The sequence below is a fragment of the Cryptomeria japonica genome, unplaced genomic scaffold (genome assembly GCF_030272615.1).
Source record: "Cryptomeria japonica unplaced genomic scaffold, Sugi_1.0 HiC_scaffold_235, whole genome shotgun sequence".
Classification (NCBI taxonomy): Eukaryota; Viridiplantae; Streptophyta; class Pinopsida; order Cupressales; family Cupressaceae; genus Cryptomeria; species Cryptomeria japonica.
In genome coordinates, this window is record NW_026729057.1 from 47,501 (window position 1) to 67,500 (window position 20,000).

General features: G+C 60.2%; 2 non-coding genes across 2 annotated transcripts; both read left to right on the forward strand.

Annotated features, from left to right (window-relative positions):
• Nucleotides 1-13,433: 13,433 nt before the first annotated feature.
• LOC131869155 (5S ribosomal RNA) lies at nucleotides 13,434-13,552 on the forward strand. The gene has a single exon (XR_009367550.1). It is a non-coding gene; the product is annotated as a 5S ribosomal RNA (ribosomal RNA).
• Nucleotides 13,553-19,467: 5,915 nt separating this feature from the next.
• LOC131869116 (5S ribosomal RNA) lies at nucleotides 19,468-19,586 on the forward strand. The gene has a single exon (XR_009367511.1). It is a non-coding gene; the product is annotated as a 5S ribosomal RNA (ribosomal RNA).
• The last annotated feature ends 414 nt before the right edge of the window (nucleotides 19,587-20,000 follow it).

The following is a 20,000-nucleotide window of genomic DNA, read 5'->3' on the forward strand; positions in this document are numbered from 1 at the left end:
GTAGCACTCTTTTGTGCAACCGCCCAAACAACGCCCCCTCTACCCTCTGTCGAAACACTCGGCATTGCTGCTCCCTAAGGTGAGCTTCTCCTCATAGGCAATTCCGCTCTTATCCGGTCACGTTTGTGTGCCCGAATTTCGCAAGGCAACCTCCATGGGACATGGAAAAGACTCGAGAAGAGAGCTCGCTCACGGGAGAGAGAAGCCAAGGAGACCACGAGAGTGCTGAGAGTGGGACAGCGCTGAATAGGCGGGAGAAGCCTGCGCGTATAAACGGAGATATATATCCAATTGCAACGAAGGAACGTGCCAAAGATCGAGAACAATGGCAGAAATGCTAGTAACGTGCACTTCGGGACCAACGCATCACCGGAAGACAACCGCCAAACATCGAAAGAGTCGCGATGCTCCGCAACCTACGTGCAAAGCGGTCGCACACCGGGTAAGGGAGTGAGAGCCCCAAACATAGCTGGGCGAGGCGCTCACTCCGCTCTTTAATATCTCGTTAATACCGCCAAGGAAATGGCACAAGCACACACACACAAGCATCCTCGGAAGAGGACAGTTCGAGTGACAGGTCAAATCCAAGAGTTCCGAAGACTACCTCCAGGAACAATCGGGAACAAGACCGATTACAAGTCGTCGAGTCTGTTACTGGGCGAACACGAGATGCGCACAGGAAATCGATCAGCCCTCACAATGGCCCAAGGCCAGAGATCGGACTGCTACGATTTACCCCAACAATCATCGTGCCACTCTTCGCAGAGAGGTGATAGACGCCAACGAGCCCGCGCATAGCAATCGAGGTGTAAAAAGGGCGTTGAAGGCAGGAAGCCTGGACGAAAGAGGCTACGAGGTCACCTCGAAGCGGTCTAAGAATCGGGCGCACTTGGGGCGACTACCAGTGCCAACCCCTTATCCCGCGGTGCGTCCGACACACAGAAATTTCCAAGGCGGCCAAGGAGCCTCCCCGCATAGCAATCGGGGTGTGAGGTTACGGATGCAGCATTGATAGCAATCGAGGTGGGAGGCGAAGGATGCAAAAGTGAGAGCCGAGGGATGTAGCAGAGATAGCAATCGGGGTGTGTGATGCAGAAGAGATAGCAATCGAGGTGTGCGGTGGGAAGGGCCCAGCAGCCAGAATGCATGAAGCGACGGATGAAGCAGTGATGACAACCGGGCTGTGAGGAGAGGAGGGATGCAGCCAAGAAAGCAATCAGGGCTCGAGGCAAGGGATGCATCAAGGATAGCAATCATGTTGTGAGGCGAGATTCCAAAGGCTAAACGTGAGAGGCTGCAGGGTCGACTCAGAGAGGTCTATGCATGTGAGAGGCTGAAAGCAAGGTCAACTCGGAGCGGTCTATGCATCGGGCGCGCTTGGGGCGACTACCAGTGCCAACCCCTTATCCCGCGACGCGTCCGACAAAGAGAACGTTCCAAGGCGGCAGAGGAGGTTACCAGCCGAAGGATGCAGTAGCAATAACAGGTATAGTTCCGCGGCGGCCGAGAAGACTCACCGCATAGGAATCGGGATGCGAGGCGAGGGATGCGGCGGGAAGGCCCCGACGGCTAAACGGAAGAGGCTGCAGGGCCGCCTCGGAATGGTCCAAGCATCGGACGCGATTGGGACGACTACCAGTGCCAACCCCTTATCCCGCGATGCGTCCGATACACAGATAGTTCCAAGGCGGCCGAGGAGCCTCACCGCATATCAATCGGGGTGCGAGGCGAGGGATGGGGCGGGAAGGCCCCAACGGCTAGACGGAAGAGGCTTCAGGGCCACCTCGGAATGCTCCAAGCATCGGACGCGCTTGGGGCGACTACCAGTGCCAACCCCTTATCCCGCGATGCGTCCGATACACAGATGGTTCCAAGGCGGCCGAGGAGCCTCACCGCATAGCAATCGGGGGTGCGAGGCGAGGGATGGGGCGGGAAGGCCCCAACGGCTAGACGGAAGAGGCTTCAGGGCCGCCTCGGAATGGTCCAAGCATCGGACGCGCTTGGGGCGACTACCAGTGACAACCCCTCATCCCGCGATGCGTCCGATACGAAGATGGTTCCAAGGCGGCCGAGGAGCCTCACCGCATAGCAATCGGGGTGCGAGGTGGGGGATGCGGCGAGATGGCCCCAACGGCTAGACGGAAGAGGCCACAGGGCCGCGTCGGAATAGTCCAAGCATCGGACGCGCTTGGGGCGACTACCAGTGACAACCCCTTATCCCGCGATGCGTCCGATACGAAGATAGTTCCAAGGCGGCCGAGGAGCCTCACCGCATAGCAATCCGGGTGCGAGGTGGGGGATGCGGCGAGATGGCCCCAACGGCTAGACGGAAGAGGCTGCAGGGCCGCCTCGGAATAGTCCAAGCATCGGACGCGCTTGGGGCGACTACCAGTGACAACCCCTTATCCCGCGATGCTTCCGATACGAAGACAGTTCCAAGGCGGCCGAGGAGCCTCACCGCATAGCAATGGGGGTGCGAGGTGAGGGATGCGGCGAGATGGCCCCAACGGCTAGACGGAAGAGGCCACAGGGCCGCCTCGGAATAGTCCAAGCATCGGACGCGCTTGGGGCGACTACCAGTGACAACCCCTTATCCCGCGATGCATCCGATACGAAGATAGTTCCCAGGCGGCCGAGGAGCCTCACCGCATAGCAATCGGGGTGCGAGGCGAGGGATGCGGCGAGATGGCCCCAAAGGGTAGACGGAAGAGGCTGCGGGGCCGCCTCGGAATAGTCCAAGCATCGAACGCGCTTGGGGCGACTACCACTGCCAACCCCTTATCCCGCGATGCGTCCGATACACAGATAGTTCCGAGGCGGCCGAGGAGCTGGGGGATGCGGCGAGATGGCCCCAACGGCTAGACGGAAGAGGCTGCAGGGCCGCCTCGGAATAGTCCAAGCATCGGACGCGCTTGGGGCGACTACCAGTGACAACCCCTTATCCCGCGATGCGTCCGATACACAGATAGTTCCGAGGCGGCCAAGGAGCCTCACCGCATAGCAATCGTGGTGCGAGGTGGGGGATGCAGCGAGATGGCCCCAACGGCTAGACGGAAGAGGCTGCAGGGCCGCCTCGGAATGGTCCAAGCATCGGACGCGCTTGGGGCGACTACCACTGCCAACCCCTTATCCCGCGATGCGTCCGATACACAGATAGTTCCAAGGCGGCCGAGGAGCCTCACCGAATAGCAATCGGGGTGCGAGGCGAGGGATGCGGCGAGAAAGCCCCAACGGCTAGAGGGAAGAGGCTTCAGGTCCGCCTCGGAATGGTCCAAGCATCGGACGCGCTTGGGGCGACTACCAGTGACAACCCCTTATCCCGCGACGCGTCCGATACACAGATAGTTCCAAGGCGGCCGAGGAGCCTCACCGCATAGCAATCGGGGTGCGAGGCGAGGGATGCGGCAAGAAGGACCCAACGGCTAGACGGAAGAGGCTTCAGGGCCGCCTCGGAATGGTCCAAGCATCGGACGCGCTTGGGGCGACTACCAGTGACAACCCCTTATCCCGCGACGCGTCCGATACACAGATAGTTCCAAGGCGGCCGAGGAGCCTCACCGCATAGAAATCGGGGTGCGAGGCGAGGGATGCGGCGAGAAGGACCCAACGGCTAGACGGAAGAGGCTTCAGGTCCGCCTCGGAATGGTCCAAGCATCGGACGCGCTTGGGGCGACTACCAGTGACAACCCCTTATCCCGCGACGCGTCCGATACACAGATAGTTCCAAGGCGGCCGAGGAGCCTCACCGCATAGCAATCGGGGTGCGAGGCGAGGGATGCGGCGAGAAGGACCCAACGGCTAGACGGAAGAGGCTTCAGGGCCGCCTCGGAATGGTCCAAGCATCGGACGCGCTTGGGGCGACTACCAGTGACAACCCCTTATCCCGCGATGCGTCCGATACACAGATAGTTCCAAGGCGGCCGAGGAGCCTCACCGCATAGCAATCGGGGTGCGAGGCGAGGGATGCGGCGAGAAGGACCCAACGGCTAGACGGAAGAGGCTTCAGGGCCGCCTCGGAATGGTCCAAGCATCGGACGCGCTTGGGGCGACTACCAGTGACAACCCCTTATCCCGCGACGCGTCCGATACACAGATAGTTCCAAGGCGGCCGAGGAGCCTCACCGCATAGCAATCGGGGTGCGAGGCGAGGGATGCGGCAAGAAGGACCCAACGGCTAGACGGAAGAGGCTTCAGGGCCGCCTCGGAATGGTCCAAGCATCGGACGCGCTTGGGGCGACTACCAGTGACAACCCCTTATCCCGCGACGCGTCCGATACACAGATAGTTCCAAGGCGGCCGAGGAGCCTCACCGCATAGCAATCGGGGTGCGAGGCGAGGGATGCGGCGAGAAGGACCCAACGGCTAGACGGAAGAGGCTTCAGGTCCGCCTCGGAATGGTCCAAGCATCGGACGCGCTTGGGGCGACTACCAGTGACAACCCCTTATCCCGCGACGCGTCCGATACACAGATAGTTCCAAGGCGGCCGAGGAGCCTCACCGCATAGCAATCGGGGTGCGAGGCGAGGGATGCGGCGAGAAGGACCCAACGGCTAGACGGAAGAGGCTTCAGGGCCGCCTCGGAATGGTCCAAGCATCGGACGCGCTTGGGGCGACTACCAGTGACAACCCCTTATCCCGCGACGCGTCCGATACACAGATAGTTCCAAGGCGGCCGAGGAGCCTCACCGCATAGCAATCGGGGTGCGAGGCGAGGGATGCGGCGAGAAGGACCCAACGGCTAGACGGAAGAGGCTTCAGGGCCGCCTCGGAATGGTCCAAGCATCGGACGCGCTTGGGGCGACTACCAGTGACAACCCCTTATCCCGCGATGCGTCCGATACACAGATAGTTCCAAGGCGGCCGAGGAGCCTCACCGCATAGCAATCGGGGTGCGAGGCGAGGGATGCGGCGAGAAGGACCCAACGGCTAGACGGAAGAGGCTTCAGGGCCGCCTCGGAATGGTCCAAGCATCGGACGCGCTTGGGGCGACTACCAGTGACAACCCCTTATCCCGCGACGCGTCCGATACACAGATAGTTCCAAGGCGGCCGAGGAGCCTCACCGCATAGCAATCGGGGTGCGAGGCGAGGGATGCGGCGAGAAGGACCCAACGGCTAGACGGAAGAGGCTTCAGGGCCGCCTCGGAATGGTCCAAGCATCGGACGCGCTTGGGGCGACTACCAGTGACAACCCCTTATCCCGCGACGCGTCCGATACACAGATAGTTCCAAGGCGGCCGAGGAGCCTCACCGCATAGCAATCGGGGTGCGAGGCGAGGGATGCGGCGAGAAGGACCCAACGGCTAGACGGAAGAGGCTTCAGGGCCGCCTCGGAATGGTCCAAGCATCGGACGCGCTTGGGGCGACTACCAGTGACAACCCCTTATCCCGCGACGCGTCCGATACACAGATAGTTCCAAGGCGGCCGAGGAGCCTCACCGCATAGCAATCGGGGTGCGAGGCGAGGGATGCGGCGAGAAGGACCCAACGGCTAGACGGAAGAGGCTTCAGGGCCGCCTGGGAATGGTCCATGCATCGCACGCGCTTGGGGCGACTACCAGTGACAACCCCTTATCCCGCGACGCGTCCGATACACAGATAGTTCCAAGGCGGCCGAGGAGCCTCACCGCATAGCAATCGGGGTGCGAGGCGAGGGATGCGGCGAGAAGGACCCAACGGCTAGACGGAAGAGGCTTCAGGGCCGCCTCGGAATGGTCCAAGCATCGGACGCGCTTGGGGCGACTACCAGTGACAACCCCTTATCCCGCGACGCGTCCGATACACAGATAGTTCCAAGGCGGCCGAGGAGCCTCACCGCATAGCAATCGGGGTGCGAGTCGAGGGATGCGGCGAGAAGGACCCAACGGCTAGACGGAAGAGGCTTCAGGGCCGCCTCGGAATGGTCCAAGCATCGGACGCGCTTGGGGCGACTACCAGTGACAACCCCTTATCCCGCGATGCGTCTGATACACAGATAGTTCCAAGGCGGCCGAGGAGCCTCACCGCATAGCAATCGGGGTGCGAGGCAAGGGATGCGGCGAGAAGGACCCAACGGCTAGACGGAAGAGGCTTCAGGGCCGCCTCGGAATGGTCCAAGCATCGGACGCGCTTGGGGCGACTACCGTTGCCAACCCCTTATCCCGCGATGCGTCTGATACACAGATAGTTCCGAGGCGGCCGAGGAGCCTCACCGCATAGCAATCGGGTTGCGAGGCAGATTATTGGGAAGGGAACCCCCTGGGATGCGGCTCAAGCAGTGCCCAAAGGGACTGGAATGCGGAATCACATCGAGAGACCCAAATGCTATACGAGGGCTCAAATCGAATTATCGATTTGGCCACGACATGGACGCATCGGAACGACTACCTTTGCCGAACCACTCGCAATTGCATCCATACCGAAACCAATAGACATTTCCGTTAGAGCCCTCGCATAGCATTCGGGAATCTCGCATGCCCCTCTAAATCGACCAATGCTGGCGCTCAACGAAAATCCGAGCGCTACCACCGTTCGAGCGCCAGCATTGGTCGAGTTAGAGGGGCACGGGGGAGAATGCTCCAGTCAACACCTCCCCTATATAAGTTATTTGTCCGATTCTCGCACAACCGTAGTCTGCCTCGTCGAATCAAACAACGGTCCCAGATTCCGACTTCCGTTCCGTAGAGACCCAAAAGCTAGATGGAGGCTCGCAAGAAAGAGAGTCGGCGCATAGCAATCGGGTTTCTCGAACGTTTAGGGACCGAGCTCACTTGCGGATAGGGCAAAATCCGCCAAGCAACCCAAAAGCTAGACGGGGGCTCGAATCGAATCGCCTAGGCGGCCACAACAACGACGTGTTGGATCGACTACCAGTGCCAAACCATTCAGCAAGACTAGTCTGTGTCGAGGCCGGATAGAGATTCTCAGAGAGCGCCCGTATAGCATTTAGGAGACCTGCCGCGTCCCTCACACTCGACAAATGGTGGTGCACGTTTATAAATCCGAGCGATCCCAACCCTTTCAAGCACCAACATCGGTCGAGATAGAGGGGCACGGAGGGGGCTGCGTGAGACAACACAGTCCCCTATATAAGTTATTTGTCCGATTCTCACACATCCGAAGAATGGTCATCAAATCGGACAACAGCCCAAACTTCCGACTTCCGTCCCAGAAAGCCCAAGAGCTATCTAAAACGTTCATGGCCGGAACTCGATCGCGGCTATACCAGTCCGCCAAGCAACCCAAAAGCTAGACTGGAGCTCTAGTCGAATCACCTCTGTGGCCATTGCAAGGACGTGTTGGAGCGACTACCATTGCCGAACCATTCCGCAGGTCGAGTCCATACCAAGGCCGCATAGAGATTCACGATGAGCTCCTGCATAGCAATCAGGAGACTTGCCGTGTCCATCACAATCGATAAATCCTGGTGCAAGATTTTTGCATCCGAGCGCTCCAACCAGTCGAGCACCAGCATCAATCGACATAAACGGGCACGGGGGGAGGATGCTCGAGAACACTACCTCCCCTATATAAGTTATTTGTCCGATTCTCAAGCAGCCGAAGTCTGGTCATCGAATCGGGTCAAAGACCACAACTTCCGACTTTACCCACAATGCAAGTCATCGAATCGAACATCGGCCCCCGAGTCGGACTCCATGCGTATGTCAGGTCATCGGACCCAAATTCCGCCTTCCTGCGCATGGCGGGCCATCAATATCAACTCGGTCATCGGACCCAAACTCCGCCTTTCTGCGCATGGCACGCCTTCAAATCGGTCATCGGACCCAAATTCCGCCTTCCTGTGCATGGCGGGCCATCAACATCAACTCGGTCATCGGACCCAAATTCCGCCTTTCTGCGCATGGCACGCCATCAACTCGGTCATCGGACCCAAATTCCGCCTTCCTGCGCATGGCAGGTCATCGGACACAAATTCAGACCTCGCCAATATGCCTACGTATCGAATCGGTCATCGGACCCAACTTCCGACTTCATCCATACTGTAGGGTCTTTGAGGTTGGCGCGGTGCGCTCAACCCGGGGAGTCGACCCATCGAAGCATACACCTCCCCTATATAAGCTATTTGTCCGATTCCCACACCTGTGTAGTTTGCACCTCTGACCAGGACATCGACCCCAACTTCCGAACTCGACTGCAACGACGGCACCAGCGCCTTGGTGCGCACCTTGCGACGCACAGTCCCAACATTCGCCTTCCTGCACATGGCAGGTCATCGGACCCAAATTCCGACCTCGCGAGTATGCCTACATATCGAATCGGTCATCGGACACAACTTCCGACTTCATCCATACCGTAGGGTCTTTGAGGTTGGCGCGGTGCGCTCAACCCGGGGAGTCGACCCAACGAAGCATACACCTCCCCTATATAAGCTATTTGTCCGATTCCCACACCTGTGTAGTTTGCACCTCCGATCAGGACATCGACCCCAACTTCCGAACTCGCCTGCAACGACCGAACCAGCGCCTTGGTGCGCACCTTGCAACGCACAGTGCCAACATTCGCCTTCCTGCACATGGCAGGTCATCGGACCCAAATTCCGACCTCGCGAGTATGCCTACATATCGAATCGGTCATCGGACCCAACTTCCGACTTCATCCATACCGTAGGGTCTTTGAGGTTGGCGCGGTGCGCTCAACCCGGGGAGTCGACCCAACGAAGCATACACCTCCCCTATATAAGCTATTTGTCCGATTCCCACACCTGTGTAGCTTGCACCTCCGATCAGGACATCGACCCCAACTTCCGAACTCGACTAAAAAGACCGCACCAGCACCTTGGTGTGCACCTTGCAACGCACAGTGCCAACATTCGCCTTCCTGCACATGGCAGGTCATCGGACCCAAATTCCGACCTCATGAGCATACCTACTAATCGAATCGGTCATCGGACCCAACTTCCGACTTCATCCATACCGTAGGGTCTTTGAGGTTGGCGCGGTGCGCTCAACCTGGGGAGTCGACCCATCGAAGCATACACCTCCCCTATATAAGCTATTTGTCCGATTCCGACACCTGTGTAGTTTGCACCTCCGCTCAGGACATCGACCCCAACTTCCGAACTCGCCTGCAACGACCGAACCAGCGCCTTGGTGCGCACCAAAAGTGCGCACTTTTGGAGGGCACTTTTGTGCGCTCCAAAGGTGCGCACTTTTGGAGGGCACTTTTGTGCGCTCCAAAGGTGCGCACTTTTGGAGGGCACTTTTTGGAGGGCACTTTTGTGCGCTCCAAAGGTGCGCACTTTTGGAGGGCACTTTTTGGAGGGCACTTTTCTGCGCTCCAAAGGTGCGCACTTTTGGAGGGCACTTTTTGGAGGGCACTTTTCTGCGCTCCAAAGGTGCGCACTTTTGGAGGGCACTTTTTGGAGGGCACTTTTCTGCGCTCCAAAGGTGCGCACTTTTGGAGGGCACTTTTTGGAGGGCACTTTTCTGCGCTCCAAAGGTGCGCACTTTTGGAGGGCACTTTTGTGCACTCCAAAGGTGCACACTTTTGGAGGGCACTTTTTGGAGGGCACTTTTCTGCACTCCAAAGGTGCGCACTTTTGGAGGGCACTTTTTGGAGGGCACTTTTGTGCGCTCCAAAGGTGCGCACTTTTGGAGGGCACTTTTTGGAGGGCACTTTTGTGCGCTCCAAAGGTGCGCACTTTTGGAGGGCACTTTTGTGCACTCCAAAGGTGCGCACTTTTGGAGGGCACTTTTCCTGCGCTCCAAAGGTGCACACCTAGGTGAGCACCTTCGACCACACCTTGTAGCACACCAAACTCTGACTTTCGACTTCATCCGCAATGCAGGGTCTTTGAGGTTGGCGCAATGCGCACAACCAGGGGAGTCGACCCATCAAACCCAACACCTCCCCTATATAAGCTATTTGTCTGATTCTCATACATGCGTAGCCTGCAGGAGCAATTAGGACATCGACCCCAACTTTCGGCTTCTAAACGAAAACAAGGTCTTTGAGGTTGGTGTAATGCGAACAACTAGGGGAGTCAACCCATCAAACCCAACACCTCCCCTATATAAGCTATTTGTCTGATTCTCATACATGTGTAGTCTACAGGAGCAATTAGGACATCGACCCCAACTTTTGACTTCTTAACGAAAACAAGGTCTTTGAGGTTGACGTAATGCGCACAACCAGGGGAGTCGACCCATCAAACCCAACACCTCCCCTATATAAGCTATTTGTCCGATTCTCATACATGTGTAGCCTACAGGAGCCATTAGGACATTGACCCCAACTTTTGACTTCTTAACGAAAACAAGGTCTTTGAGGTTGGCGTAATGCGCACAACCAAGGGAGTTGACCCATCAAACCCAACACCTCCCCTATATAAGCTATTTGTCTGATTCTCATACATGTGTAGCCTGCAACAACGATTAGGACATCCACCCCAACTTCTGAATTCGTCTGCGTTGACCGCACCAAAGGTGCACGCCTTGGTGCTCACCAAAATCCGACTTCCGACTTCTTCTGCTATGCGGGGTCTTTGAGGTTGGCGCAGTGCGCACAACCAGGGGAGTCAACCCACCGAATGCAACACCTCCCCTATATAAGCTATTTGTCTGATTCTCATACATGCGTAGACTGCAGCAATGATTAGGACATCCACCCCAACTTTTGACTTCTTAAACAAGACAGGGTCTTTGAAGTTGGTGCAGTGCACACAACCAGGGGAGTCGACCCATCAAACGCAACACCTCCCCTATATAAAGCTATTTGTCCGATTCTCATACGTGTAGTCTGCAGCAGCGATTAGGACATCGACCCCAACTTCCGAATTCGTTTGCATTGACCGCACCAAAGGTGCACGCCTTGGTGTGCACCTTGGAGTGCACTTTGGTGCTCACCTCGGTGCACACTTTGGTGTGCACCTCGGTGTGCACCAAAGGTGCGCACCTTGGAGCGCACCAAAGGTGTACACTTTGGAGCGCACCACATAGGGTCTTTGAGAGGTTGGCGCAGTGCGCACACCAAGGTGGGTGTTGAGGTGCGTGCCGAGGTGGGTGGGTGCTAGGGTGCGCTCCATGGTGGGTGCCAGGGTGGGTGCGTGCTAGGGTGGATTCCAAAGAGGGTCATAGGGTGGGTGCCAAGGTGGGTTGGTGATATAGTGGGTTCAAAGGTGGGTACTAGGGTGGGTTCCAAGGTGGGTCACAAGTTGGGTGCCAGGATGCGTGGGTGTTAGGTTGGGTGCCAAGGTGGGCTCCTGCGTGGGTGGGTGCTAGGGTGGGTTTCAAGGTGGACGCGAGGGCGGGTGCCAAGGTGGGTAACAAGTTGGGTGTTAGGATGGGTGAGTGCTAGAGTGGGTGCCAAGGTGGGTGGGTGCTAAGGTGGATGCCAAGGTGGTTCACAGGGTGGGTGGGTTCTAGGGTGAGTTCCAAGGTGGGTCACAGGTTTAGTGCTAGGGTGCGTGTCAAGGCGGGTGTCGAGGTGCCTGGGTGCTAGGGTGTGGATGCCAATGTGGGTCATAGGGTGGGTACTAGGGTGGGCTGCAATGTGGGTGCCAAGGTGGGTAACATGCTCGGTTGGTTCTAAATTGGGTGTCAGGGTGGGTGTGCACCCACCTTGCCCGAGGTGGGTGCCAAGGTGCCAGTGTGGGTGGGTGCTAAGGTGGATGCCAAGGTGGGTGAGAAGGTGGGTGATAGGTTGAGTGGTAGGATGGGTGGGTGCCAAGATGGGTCACAGGGTGGGTGCAAGGGTGGGTAGGTGCTAGGGTTGGTGTCAGGGTGGGTGGGTGCTAGGTTGGGTTCCAAGGTGGGTGCGAGGGTGAGTGTCAAGGTGGGTCACAGGTTAGGTGCTAGGATGGGTGAGTGCTAGGGTGCAAAGGTGCCAGGGTGGGTGCTAGGATGGGTCGATGCTAGGGTGAGTGGCAAGGTGGGTCCACAAGTGTCAAGGTGGGTGCCGAGGTGGGTGCCAACTTGGGTTCCAAGGTGGGTGCCAAGTGGGCGACTGCTATGGTGGATGCCAAGGTGGGTCACGGGGTGGGTGCCAAGTTGCTAGGTTGTGTTCCAAGGTGGGTGCCAACGTGGCTGCTAGGGTGCGTGGGTTAAAGGGTGTGTCACAACGTGGGTGCCAGGATGGGTGCGCACCCACACTGGCCAAGACGGGTGCAAGGTTGGGTTCCAAGCCCGGTCACAGGCTGGGTGCTAGGATGGGTGGGTGCCAAGGTGGGCACCAGGGTGGGTGCACCCACCCTGGCCAAGGTGGGTCACGGGGTGGGTCCTAGGGTGGGTAACAGGGTGGGTACTAAGGTGCGTGCCAAGGTGGGTCATGGGGTGGGTGCCAAGGTGGGCACCAGGGTGGGTGTGCACCAACCCTAGCCAGGGTAGGTCACGGGGTGGTTGTCGGGGTGGGCGTCAAGGAGCCAAGGTGGGTGGCAAGTAGCCAAGTTGCGTGCCAAGGTGGGTGTCGGGGTGGGTGCCAAGGATCCAAGGTGGGTGCCAAGGAACCAAGGTGGGTGTCTGGGTGGGTGCCGAGGTGGGAGCCAGGGTGGGTCCCAAGGTGAGTGCAAAGGTGGGTGCCAGGGTCAAGGTGAGTGCCAATGTGGGTTCCAAGGTGCCAGGGTCAGGGTGAGTGCCAATGTGGGTTCAAAGGTGCTAAGTTGGGTGCGAGGTTGGGTGCGAGGGTGGGTGGGTGCCAAGGTGTGCTAGGTGGAAGCCCGGGTGGGTCGGCATCCCATGGGTGTCGAGTTGGGTGCCTGATGGGTGCTTCTTGTCAAGTTTTAGTCGTCGGGACTCATTTCGAGCCTTAGAGGTCGTTTCTTGTCTGGTTGCCCTGTCTTCGACCTGGGAACCCAATTTTGGTCCTCGGGTCCCATTTTTTTTTGTCTCGCATCCCACTTTTGGCCTGTGGCCTTTTCGGGGTCGATTCTCGTTTTGGGCATCAGAGCATGTTTCTTCTCCTAAAACCCAATATTTGTTTATTAAGTCTCGGAACACATTTTTGTTCTCGTGGACCCATCATGGGTCTTGGAACGCATTTGTGGTCCTTGGGTCCCATTTTGCATCCCGAAACTTGTGTTTTGGTGCTTGATCCCTATTTTGGGTGCCCACCTTGCACCAAGTGCGCACCCGGGGCAAACCGAGCGCCTTGGTGCACCGGGGCAAGATCGAGCGTGCACCCGAGGCGCCCCGAACATGCACCAAGGTGCACTCGGCCCACATGTGAGCGCAGGTCGTTGCGCCCGAGGTGGTGTGTGGGCACCGCGTTGCAGACGGGACACTGCACGCACACGACGCCCCGTCCAGGTGCACGCACGTAGGCCGGGCCGGGTGCACACCCGACGCCCTAGCAAGGTGCGCGCACCCGGGCAGGGCTCACACTTGGCGAACGGGGCGCACTTCGCGAGGGAGGGTGTGCACCTCGACGGGGGTGGGTGGCCGGGGTGGATTCGCACGTGGGTCGCGGTTTGCTAAGTACACACTGCGACAAGCTCATAACGGGTGCGATCATACCAGCGTTAGTGCACCGGATCCCATCAGAACTCCGCAGTTAAGCGCGCTTGGGCCGGAGTAGTACTGGGATGGGTGACCTCCCGGGAAGTCCCGGTGTTGCACCCTTTCTTAGTTTTTCGCCGGGCGTCGCAATGCTATTTGAATAAACCTTTTGCCCGTTTGCGTTCTCGTCGGGGCCGGGCCGGGCCGGGGTGCGCTGCCCGCACTACCGCGCGCGCGGGGGCGACACCGAGCGCGCACCCGAGGCGCCCCGAGCACACAGGCCACGGTGCAACCCGGGCGTTGTGCGCGCACCCCGGTGCGCCCGAGGTGCTGCGCGCGCACCCAGGTGAAATCGGTGTGCACCTCGGCCAGTGCGCGCTCGGTCGAGTCGCGCACGTTGGCCAAGGTGCACGGTGATGTTTCTTACTCTAAGGTTCCGCACCAGACGCCCGGGACAGGTGAGCGAAGCTGGGCGGGGCCGGGTGCGCGGCCGGGGCAGGTGCACGCAGCTGGAGAGAGCTTTGGAGCACACCAGAGGTGCGCACCTTGGAGCACACTTCGGAGCGCACCAATGATGCGCTCCATTCAAAAGTTTCCTGAAAAGGCAAAAAAAGTTGAGATTATAGAATTTCCCACTTGAGAGATTGTAAAAAAAAAAAATTTAAAATGAAGGAAACGCGGGTGCCAAGGTGTGCGCGCCCGGGTGCGCAGCCCAGCCAAGGTGTGCGCACCAAGGCGCCCACCCTGGCGAAGGTGCACGCAAGGTGCGCACCCGAGGCAAACCGGACAATTAACCCAACTTTCGACTTTGCGCGCACCTGCGCACCTTGGAGCGCACTTCGGAGCGCTCCTTGTTGCGCACCAATCTTGGGCACCTCGGAGTGCACCATGGCGCCCACCAAGGTGCGCACCCGGGGCAAACCGAGCTCCGACTTCGTGCGCACCTTGGAGCGCACGAAAGGTGCGCACCATGGCGCCCACCAAGGTGCGCAGCCCAGCCAAGGCGTGCGCATCAAGGTGCGCACCCTGGCGAAGGTGCGCACCCGGGGCAAACCGAGCTCCGACTTCGTGCGCACCTTGGAGCGCACAAAGGGTGCGCAACCCAGCCAAGGTGTGCGCACCCCGGGCAAACCGAGCTCCGAATCGTGCGCACCTTGGAGCACACTTCGGAGCCCTCCTTGGTGCGCACCGATGTTGCGCACCTCGGAGCGCACCCGGGGAAAACAATGCAATTAACCCGACTTTCGACTTCGTGGGCACCTCGGAGCGCTCTCGGGTTCGCACCTCGGAGCACACCGAGGTGCGCACCTTTGATGCGCTGCCTTCACCAATTTCCAGAAAAGGCAAGAAAACATTGAGAAGGTGTGCGCACCGAGGTGCCCACCCTGGCGAAGGTGCACGCGAGGTGCGCACCCGGGGCAAACCGGGCTCCGACTTCGTGCACGCCATGCTGCGCACCTTGGAGGGCCATGGTGCGCACCTTGGAGCACACTTCGGAGCGCTCAATGGTGCCCAACCCAGCCAAGGTGCCCACCGCGGCGAAGGTGCACGCGAGGTGCGCACCCGGGGCAAACCGGGCTCCGACTTCGTGCACGCCGCACCTTGGAGCACACTTCGGAGCGCTCCTTGGTGCGCACCAGGGCGCGCAACCCAGCCGAGGTGCCCACCCCGGCGAAGGTGCACGCGGGGTGCGCACCCGAGGCAAACCGGGCTCCGACTTCGTGCACGCCATGGTGCCCACCGCGGCGAAGGTGCACGCGAGGTGCGCACCCGGGGCAAACCGGGCTCCGACTTCGTGCACGCCGCACCTTGGAGCACACTTCGGAGCGCTCCTTGGTGCGCACCAGGGCGCGCAACCCAGCCGAGGTGCCCACCCCGGCGAAGGTGCACGCGAGGTGCGCACCCGGGGCAAACCGGGCTCCGACTTCGTGCACGCCATGGTGCCCACCGCGGCGAAGGTGCACGCGAGGTGCGCACCCGGGGCAAACCGGGCTCCGACTTCGTGCACGCCGCACCTTGGAGCACACTTCGGAGCGCTCCTTGGTGCGCACCATGGTGCCCACCAGGGCGCGCAACCCCGCCGAAGGTGCACGCGAGGTGCGCACCCGGGGCAAACCGGGCTCCGACTTCGTGCACGCCGCACCTTGGAGCACACTTCGGAGCGCTCCTTGGTGCGCACCAGGGCGCGCAACCCCGCCGAAGGTGCACGCGAGGTGCGCACCCGGGGCAAACCGGGCTCCGACTTCGTGCACGCCATGGTTCGCACCAGGGTGCCCACCGCGGCGAAGGTGCGCACCCGGGGCAAACCGGGCTCCGACTTCGTGCACGCCGCACCTTGGAGCACACTTCGGAGCGCTCCTTGGTGCGCACCAGGGCGCGCAACCCAGCCGAGGTGCCCACCCCGGCGAAGGTGCACGCGAGGTGCGCACCCGGGGCAAACCGGGCTCCGACTTCGTGCACGCCATGGTGCCCACCGCGGCGAAGGTGCGCACCCGGGGCAAACCGGGCTAGGACTTCGTGCACGCCGCACCTTGGAGCACACTTCGGAGCGCTCCTTGGTGCGCACCATGGTGCCCACCAGGCCGCGCAACCCAGCCAAGGTGTGCGCACCAAGGTGCACGCGAGGTGCGCACCCGGGGCAAACCGGGGTCCGGCTTCGTGCACGCCGCACCTTGGAGCACACATCGGGGCGCTCCCGGGTTCGCACCGGCGTTGCGCACCGTGGTGGGCACCTCGGAGCGCACCGTGGTGGGCACCTCGGAGCACACCAAGGTGGGCAGCGAGGTGCGCACCTTTGATGCGATGCCTTCACTAATTTCCATAAAAGGCAAAAGAAAACGAGATTTTAAAATTTCCGTTTTGAAAGATAGTGAGAAAAAGGGAATGCTGGTGCCATCTTGAGCCCGCCCTGGTGCGCAGCCCAGCCAAGGTGTGCGCACCAAGGTGCCCACCCTGGCGAAGGTGCGCGCCCGGGCAATTAACCCAACTTCCAACTTCGCGCGCGCCAGGGTGGGAGCGCACCCAACAACCGGGCCTGGGAAGAGCCAATGCGAGAAACCCCACCAAACGCTCTGACAAAAAAAGAGGGGGCGCTCCAGTAACCCCGCTTCGGAGCGCACCCTGGGCAAACCCAGCCAGGGTGCCCACCCCGGCCAAGGTGCAGGCGAGGTGCGCACCCGGGGCAAACCGGGCTCCGACAACGTGCACGCCGCACCTTGGAGCACACTTCGTAGCGCTCCCGGGTGCGCACCTCAGAGCACACCAAGGTGGGCAGCGAGGTGCGCACCTTTGATGCGCTGCCTTCACTAATTTCCAGAAAAGGCAAAAAAAAGAGGAGATTTTAAAATTTCCGTTTTGAAAGATAGTGAAAAAAACGGAACGCGGGTGCCATCTTGAGCCCGCCCGGGTGCACAGCCCAGGTAAGGTGCCCACCCTGGCAAAGGTGCGCACCCGGGCAATTAACCCTACTTCCGACTTCGTGCGCGCCAGGGTGGCAACCGGGCCTGGGAAGAGCCAATGCGAGAAACCCCACCAAACGCTCCGACAAAAAAAGAGGCGGCGCTCCAATAACCCCGCTTCGGAGCGCAGCCGGGGCAAACCCAGCCAAGGTGCCCACCCCGACGAAGGTGCACGCGAGGTGCGCACCCGGGGCAAACCGGGCTCCGACAACGTGCACGCAGCACCTTGGAGCACACTTCGAAGCACTCCCGGGTGCCCACCGGCGTTGCGCACCGTGGTGGGCAGCGAGGTGCGCACCTTTGATGCGCTGCCTTCACTAATTTCCAGAAAAGGCAAAAAAAAATGAGATTTTAAAATTTCCGTTTTGAAAGATAGTGAAAAAAACGGAACGCGGGTGCCATCTTGAGCCCGCCCTGGTGCGCAGCCCAGGCAAGGCATGCGCACCAAGGTGCCCACCCGCGGTGCACACCCGGGGCAAACCGGGCTCCGACTTCGTGCAGGCCGCACCTTGGAGCACACTTCGGAGCGCTCCTTGGTGCGCACCATGGTGCCCACCAGGGCGCACCCGGGGCAAACCGGGCTCCGACTTCGTGCACGCCGCACCTTGGAGCACACATCGGAGCGCTCCCAGGTTCGCACCAGCGTTGCGCACCTTTGATGCGCTGCCTTCACTAATTTCCAGAAAAGGCAAAAAAAAACGATATTTTAAAATTTCCGTTCTGAAAGATAGTGAAAAAAACGGAACGCGGGTGCCATCTTGAGCCCTTCCTGGTGCGCAGCCCAGGCAAGTTGTGCGCACCAAGGTGCCCACCCTGGCGGAGGTGCGCGCCCGGGGCAAACCGGGCTCCGACTTCGTGCACTGCATGGTGCCCACCAAGGCGCGCAACCCAGCCAAGGTGCCCACCGCAGCGAAGGTGCACGCGAGGTGCGCACCCGAGGTGCACACCCGGGGCAAACCGAGCTCCGACTTCGTGCACGCCGCACCTTGGAGCACACTTCAGAGCGCTCCTTGGTGCGCACCAGGGCGCGCAACCCAGCCAAGGTGCTCACCCCGGCGAAGGTGCACGCGAGGTGCGCACCCGGGGCAAGCCGGGCTCGGACTTCGTGCACGCCGCACCTTGGAGCACACATCGGAGCGCTCCCGGGTTCGCACCAGCATTGCGCACCTTTGATGCGCTGCCTTCACTAATTTCCAGAAAAGGCAAAAAAAAAAAAAAAACGAGATTTTAAAATTTCCGTTTTGAAAGATAGTGAAAAAAACGGAACGCGGGTGCCATCTTGAGCCCGCCCTGGTGTGCAGCCCAGGCAAGTTGTGCGCACCAAGGCACCCACCCTGGCCAAGGTGGGTCACGGGGTGGGTCCTAGGGTGGGTAACGGGGTGGGTACTAAGGTGCGTGCCAAGGTGGGTCATGGGGTGGGTGCCAAGGTGGGCACCAGGGTGGGTGTGCACCAACCCTAGCCAGGGTAGGTCACGGGGTGGTTGTCGGGGTGGGCGTCAAGGAGCCAAGGTGGGTGGCAAGTAGCCAAGTTGCGTGCCAAGGTGGGTGTCGGGGTGGGTGCCAAGGATCCAAGGTGGGTGCCAAGGAACCAAGGTGGGTGTCTGGGTGGGTGCCGAGGTGGGAGCCAGGGTGGGTCCCAAGGTGAGTGCAAAGGTGGGTGCCAGGGTCAAGGTGAGTGCCAATGTGGGTTCCAAGGTGCCAGGGTCAGGGTGAGTGCCAATGTGGGTTCAAAGGTGCTAAGTTGGGTGCGAGGTTGGGTGCGAGGGTGGGTGGGTGCCAAGGTGTGCTAGGTGGAAGCCCGGGTGGGTCGGCATCCCATGGGTGTCGAGTTGGGTGCCTGATGGGTGCTTCTTGTCAAGTTTTAGTCGTCGGGACTCATTTCGAGCCTTAGAGGTCGTTTCTTGTCCGGTTGCCCTGTCTTCGACCTGGGAACCCAATTTTGGTCCTCGGGTCCCATTTTTTTTTGTCTCGCATCCCACTTTTGGCCTGTGGCCTTTTCGGGGTCGATTCTCGTTTTGGGCATCAGAGCATGTTTCTTCTCCTAAAACCCAATATTTGTTTATTAAGTCTCGGAACACATTTTTGTTCTCGTGGACCCATCATGGGTCTTGGAACGCATTTGTGGTCCTTGGGTCCCATTTTGCATCCCGAAACTTGTGTTTTGGTGCTTGATCCCTATTTTGGGTGCCCACCTTGCACCAAGTGCGCACCCGGGGCAAACCGAGCGCCTTGGTGCACCGGGGCAAGATCGAGCGTGCACCCGAGGCGCCCCGAACATGCACCAAGGTGCACTCGGCCCACATGTGAGCGCAGGTCGTTGCGCCCGAGGTGGTGTGTGGGCACCGCGTTGCAGACGGGACACTGCACGCACACGACGCCCCGTCCAGGTGCACGCACGTAGGCCGGGCCGGGTGCACACCCGACGCCCTAGCAAGGTGCGCGCACCCGGGCAGGGCTCACACTTGGCGAACGGGGCGCACTTCGCGAGGGAGGGTGTGCACCTCGACGGGGGTGGGTGGCCGGGGTGGATTCGCACGTGGGTCGCGGTTTGCTAAGTACACACTGCGACAAGCTCATAACGGGTGCGATCATACCAGCGTTAGTGCACCGGATCCCATCAGAACTCCGCAGTTAAGCGCGCTTGGGCCGGAGTAGTACTGGGATGGGTGACCTCCCGGGAAGTCCCGGTGTTGCACCCTTTTTTAGTTTTTCGCCGGGCGTCGCAATGCTATTTGAATAAACCTTTTGCCCGTTTGCGTTCTCGTCGGGGCCGGGCCGGGCCGGGGTGCGCTGCCCGCACTACCGCGCGCGCGGGGGCGACACCGAGCGCGCACCCGAGGCGCCCCGAGCACACAGGCCACGGTGCAACCCGGGCGTTGTGCGCGCACCCCGGTGCGCCCGAGGTGCTGCGCGCGCACCCAGGTGAAATCGGTGTGCACCTCGGCCAGTGCGCGCTCGGTCGAGTCGCGCACGTTGGCCAAGGTGCACGGTGATGTTTCTTACTCTAAGGTTCCGCACCAGACGCCCGGGACAGGTGAGCGAAGCTGGGCGGGGCCGGGTGCGCGGCCGGGGCAGGTGCACGCAGCTAGAGAGAGCTTTGGAGCACACCAGAG